A 6000-nucleotide genomic window follows, 5' to 3' on the forward strand; every position below is an offset into this window, starting at 1 on the left:
GTAGGCAACCTATAATTATTTATACTTTTTAAGCCACCTTTAAAAAATACCTAACCCCTAATTCTACCTTTACAAAATAACGCTTAATTAACTTCCGAAACAAAAAAAGATCTAAATAAGTAACTGTAGACTAGTTAGAACTTTCAAGCTCAGAGGCTATTGAAATAATAAAAGAGGTCATTAAAAAACTGAAACTCATTACAGCTGCGTATACTAACGCTCACCCCCACATGCAAGCCTAGTCATTAATAACGTTCGTGCCAACTAATCCAGTCGCTTTTTGCGTACGGATATATCGTACAAAATATTTCTCGCGATTCAGGTCACCACTAGATGGTAACAACATTTTAAAGCAAAACTATTTAATATGGCGTGTGGTGTACATAACAACCTTATATTATTTTGATTTAGCGATTGAATCCAAACAATCTGTTTTCAGATTTATGCACAGAGATAGTGTGAGTATTGGAATATATAGGTAGATAGATTTATTCATATTTTTTAGTTGGATGTCAACTACCATCCAATTTTCTTCGGTATTTAATTGAAACAAGTTTACCCGCATCTCCTATAAAGTTAACATTCGGATGGCAATAGCCGCTGCGTTACTGTTGCTGCATTACGGGTGTGACGTTGACGCGGGTGCTGTCACCGTCAATTTCCTTGAGAGAATGAGTGACGTTCATCACCGCATTACTGCAGCGCGGCAGCTAGCGGACGCCCTTAAGACAAATTGTTCCTTGATTTTCGGTTTTGTGTAGTTAATTTTAATCAACGCTGACAGAAGTTTTTATTTTTTCCCAAAGATTAAAAGAAAACACTTCCGTTCGGAAAATAAGTGTCAATTTTTTTAATACTGTCTTCGGTTACCGCGATATTTAATACTCATGAAATAAAACTATGAAGCGGATTATATATTATCGCGTATATTGAATTTATAATACATCCCGATCACGACGTACAGCGTTCGTAGTCAACGGGTGACGGAGGTAAAGCTACAAAGTGCAAAATACCCACATACAAAAATAAGGAACCATCATAAACTATAAACTTTAAGGCTTACATGCGAAATCGGTTCATAAGGCTAGTTATACAATACAACTATTTTCAAGTAAAGATATAGTAGTAGTAGTAGTAGTAAAACTCTTTATTTTACAAAAATAAACATAAAACACCAGAAAAACGCATCATTTGTACAAAGGCAACCTTATCCCTTAAGGGATCTCTTCCAGTTAACCTTATATATATATATATTATACGCGATAAAGATACGCCTGCTCCAACCCTACACGGGTCTAGATGGTTTACATACTATGAAAATAATTCTAATACATAGGGTAAGACCACCAGTGAATGAACATTTAAGCAATTATCCAAGTTTGAAAAATCATTTCTCAGCATTCATTAATAATTTGAATAATTAATTGCAATTTAATCAATCCTTATTTAATAATTAAGAAAGTAATTTTTGCGATTTTTTATTACTTTCATAGTTTTTGAATTATAACATTATTTATCAAAAAGTACCCAAAAACCTAATGAATGAACATGAAAACTAGTGAATGAACACCTCAAAATCCAGTGAATGAACATAATTTCGATCTTTTTAATCAGTATTAAAAAGACATTTTTAACACAAAACCCGTTTCCAGCTCTATTCTAGTAGGTACAGCGAAAGCGTTCATATCTTTTTATCCCCTCTATTTGATATTAAATATATAAAAATGTAATAAAATCATGGTTATTCACCAATAACACAGAAATCTGTTACATATTAATAAGAAAAAGAGAATCAATATTTAAAACAAGAAACAACGTGCATATTTTGATAAAAAGGGCAGGCTCAGCAAATAATGTTTAAAATAATAGACTTTTCATTCCGTTGTTCATGGTTACATTGTTCATACATAGAATTAGTAGAAACCCAATGAATGAACAAGCCAAATTTTGTACTGTTCATACATAGGCATGAAAAATCTAGTATATGAACTATGAAAAATCTAGAAATTTTGTTTGTTCCAATACTGGCTGAATGAATCAGAATCGTTTTCACAAAATAATAATCACAAAAAACAAACTCAATACCATTTCATTTACATATAAATTTAGAAAAAAAATGAAATCTAGACGACACCAGTGAATAAACACACCGTTCATTTACTGGTAACAGAACATTTGATAAGCCAGTAATGGAACTCTAATAAATAAAGACTTAATCGCATAATATCCCGACAAAGTGTGCATTTATTGAAGGTTTAACTCTTAATCTATCCAAATAACTAAACTTTGTACAGGTAAACATTAAATAAGCACTTCATATTATGTTGCTCCAAACGTCCACTGTTCTTATCTGGGATCTGATTTTTCCATACAAAACTTCAAAACCAGAAACACGTAAACTTCCAACGCCAGTCACATTCAAACTGGTTGAAAATAAATTTATCACGGGTTGTCGTTGCATAGAAAATAAAGTTGTTTATAAGATAAAAAATACGACAAGTGGTAGAAATTGCTATATTTCTTATTTTAGACAAAAAACGTGAATTTGTTCATTCACTGGGGGTGTTCATTCACTGGTGGGTTTACCCTACTAAAATGTTAACCATTTAAGGAAAAATTCATGATTCAAGTATCATGGGGTCATTGCGCTAGTTTCCGTCCATGCTCTAGTTTTCGTCCACTTGACGGATTAACACATAATATACGTATTTCATGTTTAATTTGCTACTTGTGAAATATCGTTTTTGTAGATAGATGTATTATATTGTTTAGATAAAGGATTGCAATAAGTCCAAATTTGTGCAGCAATGTAGGTTTAAATATTCAAATTTCATGAAGTGGACGAAAACTAGCGCAATGCTTGCCTTCATTGCAAAAAGATAATATTTTAGGGTGCTAAATTTGAGTTACAATTTACAATATTATATAGGGTTACATTATCAGATTATCACTAATCCTCGACACTGTTAACTACATCTACAGATTTTAGGTACCTATTTCCAAATGGCAAATACTTACAAGCCATGTTCAATTTTTACTACGTTTTCCTAATACAGGTAGGTACTTTTACGAAGATTCAATTACTTATGACCACTACGTATTTGCAATCATTACATTCGTTTAGTAGAGGGTAGAATATCATGTGATCGTTATGTTGTTCTAAAGTCTGACGGGCCAATTCGAACGTACACTGATATCAGAATGATATCTAAATGAAGTCATTTAGTTATCGTGCGTCTTGCTCGCGCTAATACATGTACGGATAAATGCACGATAAAGAAATGCATTATAATATTATAAATACTTCAATCAGTTAATTGATCAATTTTCAACGTTGACTTATAATGTTTAATGTAATTATTTCGAATTAAAAATATTATATACTTCAAAGCTGTAGTATGCGCAAGTACCTATAAAAATTTTAGACTAAGCTAATATTAAGACTCACCTATACGTCAAACATCCATTTGTCACTTCACTATTAATCGTACACTACCTACAATTATTTTACCAGTATGAATAAAATGTTAAACTTTAAAACTTATCCTAAAGTTTACTACCACTCACTAAGCTTAAACAGTGTTGTTTTGGTTTATTACTATAGTCAACATTTCATAATATCTGTCCTTATTATGATGCATCGACAGGTGAAACTCGCGCGGAAATTCCTGCCTAAACCAGTACGAATCGGTTGAAACAGGTTGGAACTGGTCGGCGTGCGGCCAATTACTGAGGAAAGCACGCAAGTCCGCGTCAGAGGTGATGGTGCGCATGCTCCGAGACGATTGACACTCGTCAAGCTTATGTGAAATGCTATAGCGAAATTTGTAAGTTACTTTTGGAACGAAGTTTTGGAACGAAGTTCCTTATAGGACGGATTGCGGAATTTGCGGATTGGGGGCTAGGCGAAAAAACGTGTAAGATTTTGCCCTCACAGGCCATATTACTGCGATAGATGCAAATCGTCCCCTGCCTGCTATAAGGCTATATCTTATAATTTATGATTATTCAAGGCAAAAACATGACCATGACCATGAGCATGAGCATGAACATGAGCATGAGCATGAACATGAGCATGATGAGCATGAACATGGACATGGACATGAACATGAACATGAATATAAACATGGTAAAAACGAAACCCTATTACTAAGACTCCGCTGTCCATCCGTCTGTCTGTCCGTCTGTCACCAGACTGTATCTCATGAACCGTGATAGCTAGACTATTGAAATTTTCACAAATGATGTATTTCTGTTGCCGCTAAAACAACAAAATAAATACTAAAAACAATAATATTTAAGTGGGGCTCCCATATGACAAACGTGATTTTTTTGTCGATTTTTGCGTAATGGTACGGAACCCTTCGTACGCGAGTCCGACTCGCACTTGGCCGGTTTTTTACTTTTGTTTCAACAAAAATAAATTTGGTATCTTTGAAAGAAGTTCTTAGTCTTCCATTCGTAATTAGGTACGTAATAACGTAATTCCGTATAAGTAGGTAACTATTGAACATTAAATAATTACGTAATTTTTTATTTATTTATTTAGAGATCCAACAGCTGTGACATTACATTTACACAAACATGTCATTTTAGAATTTTTTATTCATATTTTAGGTTAACTGGAAGAGATCCTTCTTAGGGATAAGTTCGCCTTTGTCCTACTTTTATCTGATGTAACCTTGATTCCTTTCTTTTTCGTACAATAAAGTGTTTACTTACTTACTTACTTACAATAAAATAATATAATTAGGTAAGTGTGATATTATATTTGCCTACACTTACATAAAACATCGTTTTAAATTAGCGCATTACTATTTGTGACGTTCTCAATCAAAAGGTACCACATTGTCGCTTGCCATAAGGACGCTCTGAAAGGTTATTTGTATAAGATACAAGCAAATTTCGTCTTTCTGGTAAATAAGCGATAAAGTAGTACATTTTGATTGAGAACGTCACATTTGGTGATATTACTATGAAGAGTATCGTATGCATAATTGTTAGACCGCAGTTTGACTTCCGATCCTTATAGTAGGTCTCCCAGGCTTTAAGAAAACTGATGTCGCCAGGCTGAAAAGTGGTCCAGTTCGCCCCACCACCCCCCTGAAAAATCCCCTATAAAACGTTCATATAATTTTCAAAGTTCTAATGGTTTTTTTTTAATATAATTAATTCATACATATTTACGATTAAAATAAACTGCTATAACATAAACTGTGACATTTGACTGAGCTTTTCTAGACGGCTGAGGTTTAGCGAGGTCGTCAAGTAATAAGTTTGTGGAGCTGTTCATGCCAGATGGCCAGGTCGAATAAGTTGCCAATTCTAATGAGTCTAGTTGTTAAATATTGTAAAATATAGCTACACATGTTAAAGCACTTCGAAAACACACACAAACATGTCATTTTAGAATTTTTATTCATATTTTTAAGTTTAATTCTTATCTCAAAAGCCGAGGTTTGGTTCTGACCGCGGCCGGGGTCGGTTGTGTTCCTGGGGCCCTTTACAATGGCATTCGCAATTGCATCTTGTCACCAGATGTTGACCGGACCGTGATAGTTTTTACCGACGCGTGTATCTAGATGTCATGCAGTTTACGTTTCTCTAGAATATCTGCTTATCTCGAAAAACGTGGGTTGGTTGTATGTGAAAGTGAAACAGTGAGTGGCAATGTTAACAGTTCAATTTACCGGTGAGATTTTTCCATTTCACGTCTTTTAAATAACGGTCCGTTCTTAACAGTGTTTGTAGGTACACATTAGGTATTGTTGGGGTTAAGTTAGTGTAAAAACAAACAACTTATTAGGCTACAAATTGTACGCCTGAACCTTCCTCGGGAGTCGCCCTGTTGGTGGGTGAGGGCCGCATGAGGGTCCGCTCGGTGGTTTTTAGGGTTCCTTGCCCAAGGAGTGGAAGCGGGGCCCTGTCTGGACTCCACTGTCAGTCTTTCCGTCTGTCTGTCGCCGGCCTTTGTCTCGTGAACCGTGATGGCTGGACGGT

General features: G+C 34.8%; 1 protein-coding gene across 2 annotated transcripts in view; it reads right to left on the reverse strand.

Annotated features, from left to right (window-relative positions):
• LOC134741654 (hemicentin-2-like) overlaps positions 1 to 3622 on the reverse strand; it is a 241468-nt gene extending 237846 nt beyond the window's left edge. For both annotated transcript variants that reach the window (XM_063674514.1, XM_063674513.1), the window contains exon 1: positions 3449 to 3622. The gene's annotated coding sequence lies outside the window, so the exon portion shown is untranslated. The remainder of the gene's footprint in view (positions 1 to 3448) is intronic.
• Between the last annotated feature and the right edge of the window lie 2378 nt (positions 3623 to 6000).

Source organism: Cydia strobilella, chromosome 5 (assembly GCF_947568885.1).
Source record: "Cydia strobilella chromosome 5, ilCydStro3.1, whole genome shotgun sequence".
In the NCBI taxonomy this organism is placed as follows: domain Eukaryota; kingdom Metazoa; phylum Arthropoda; class Insecta; order Lepidoptera; family Tortricidae; genus Cydia; species Cydia strobilella.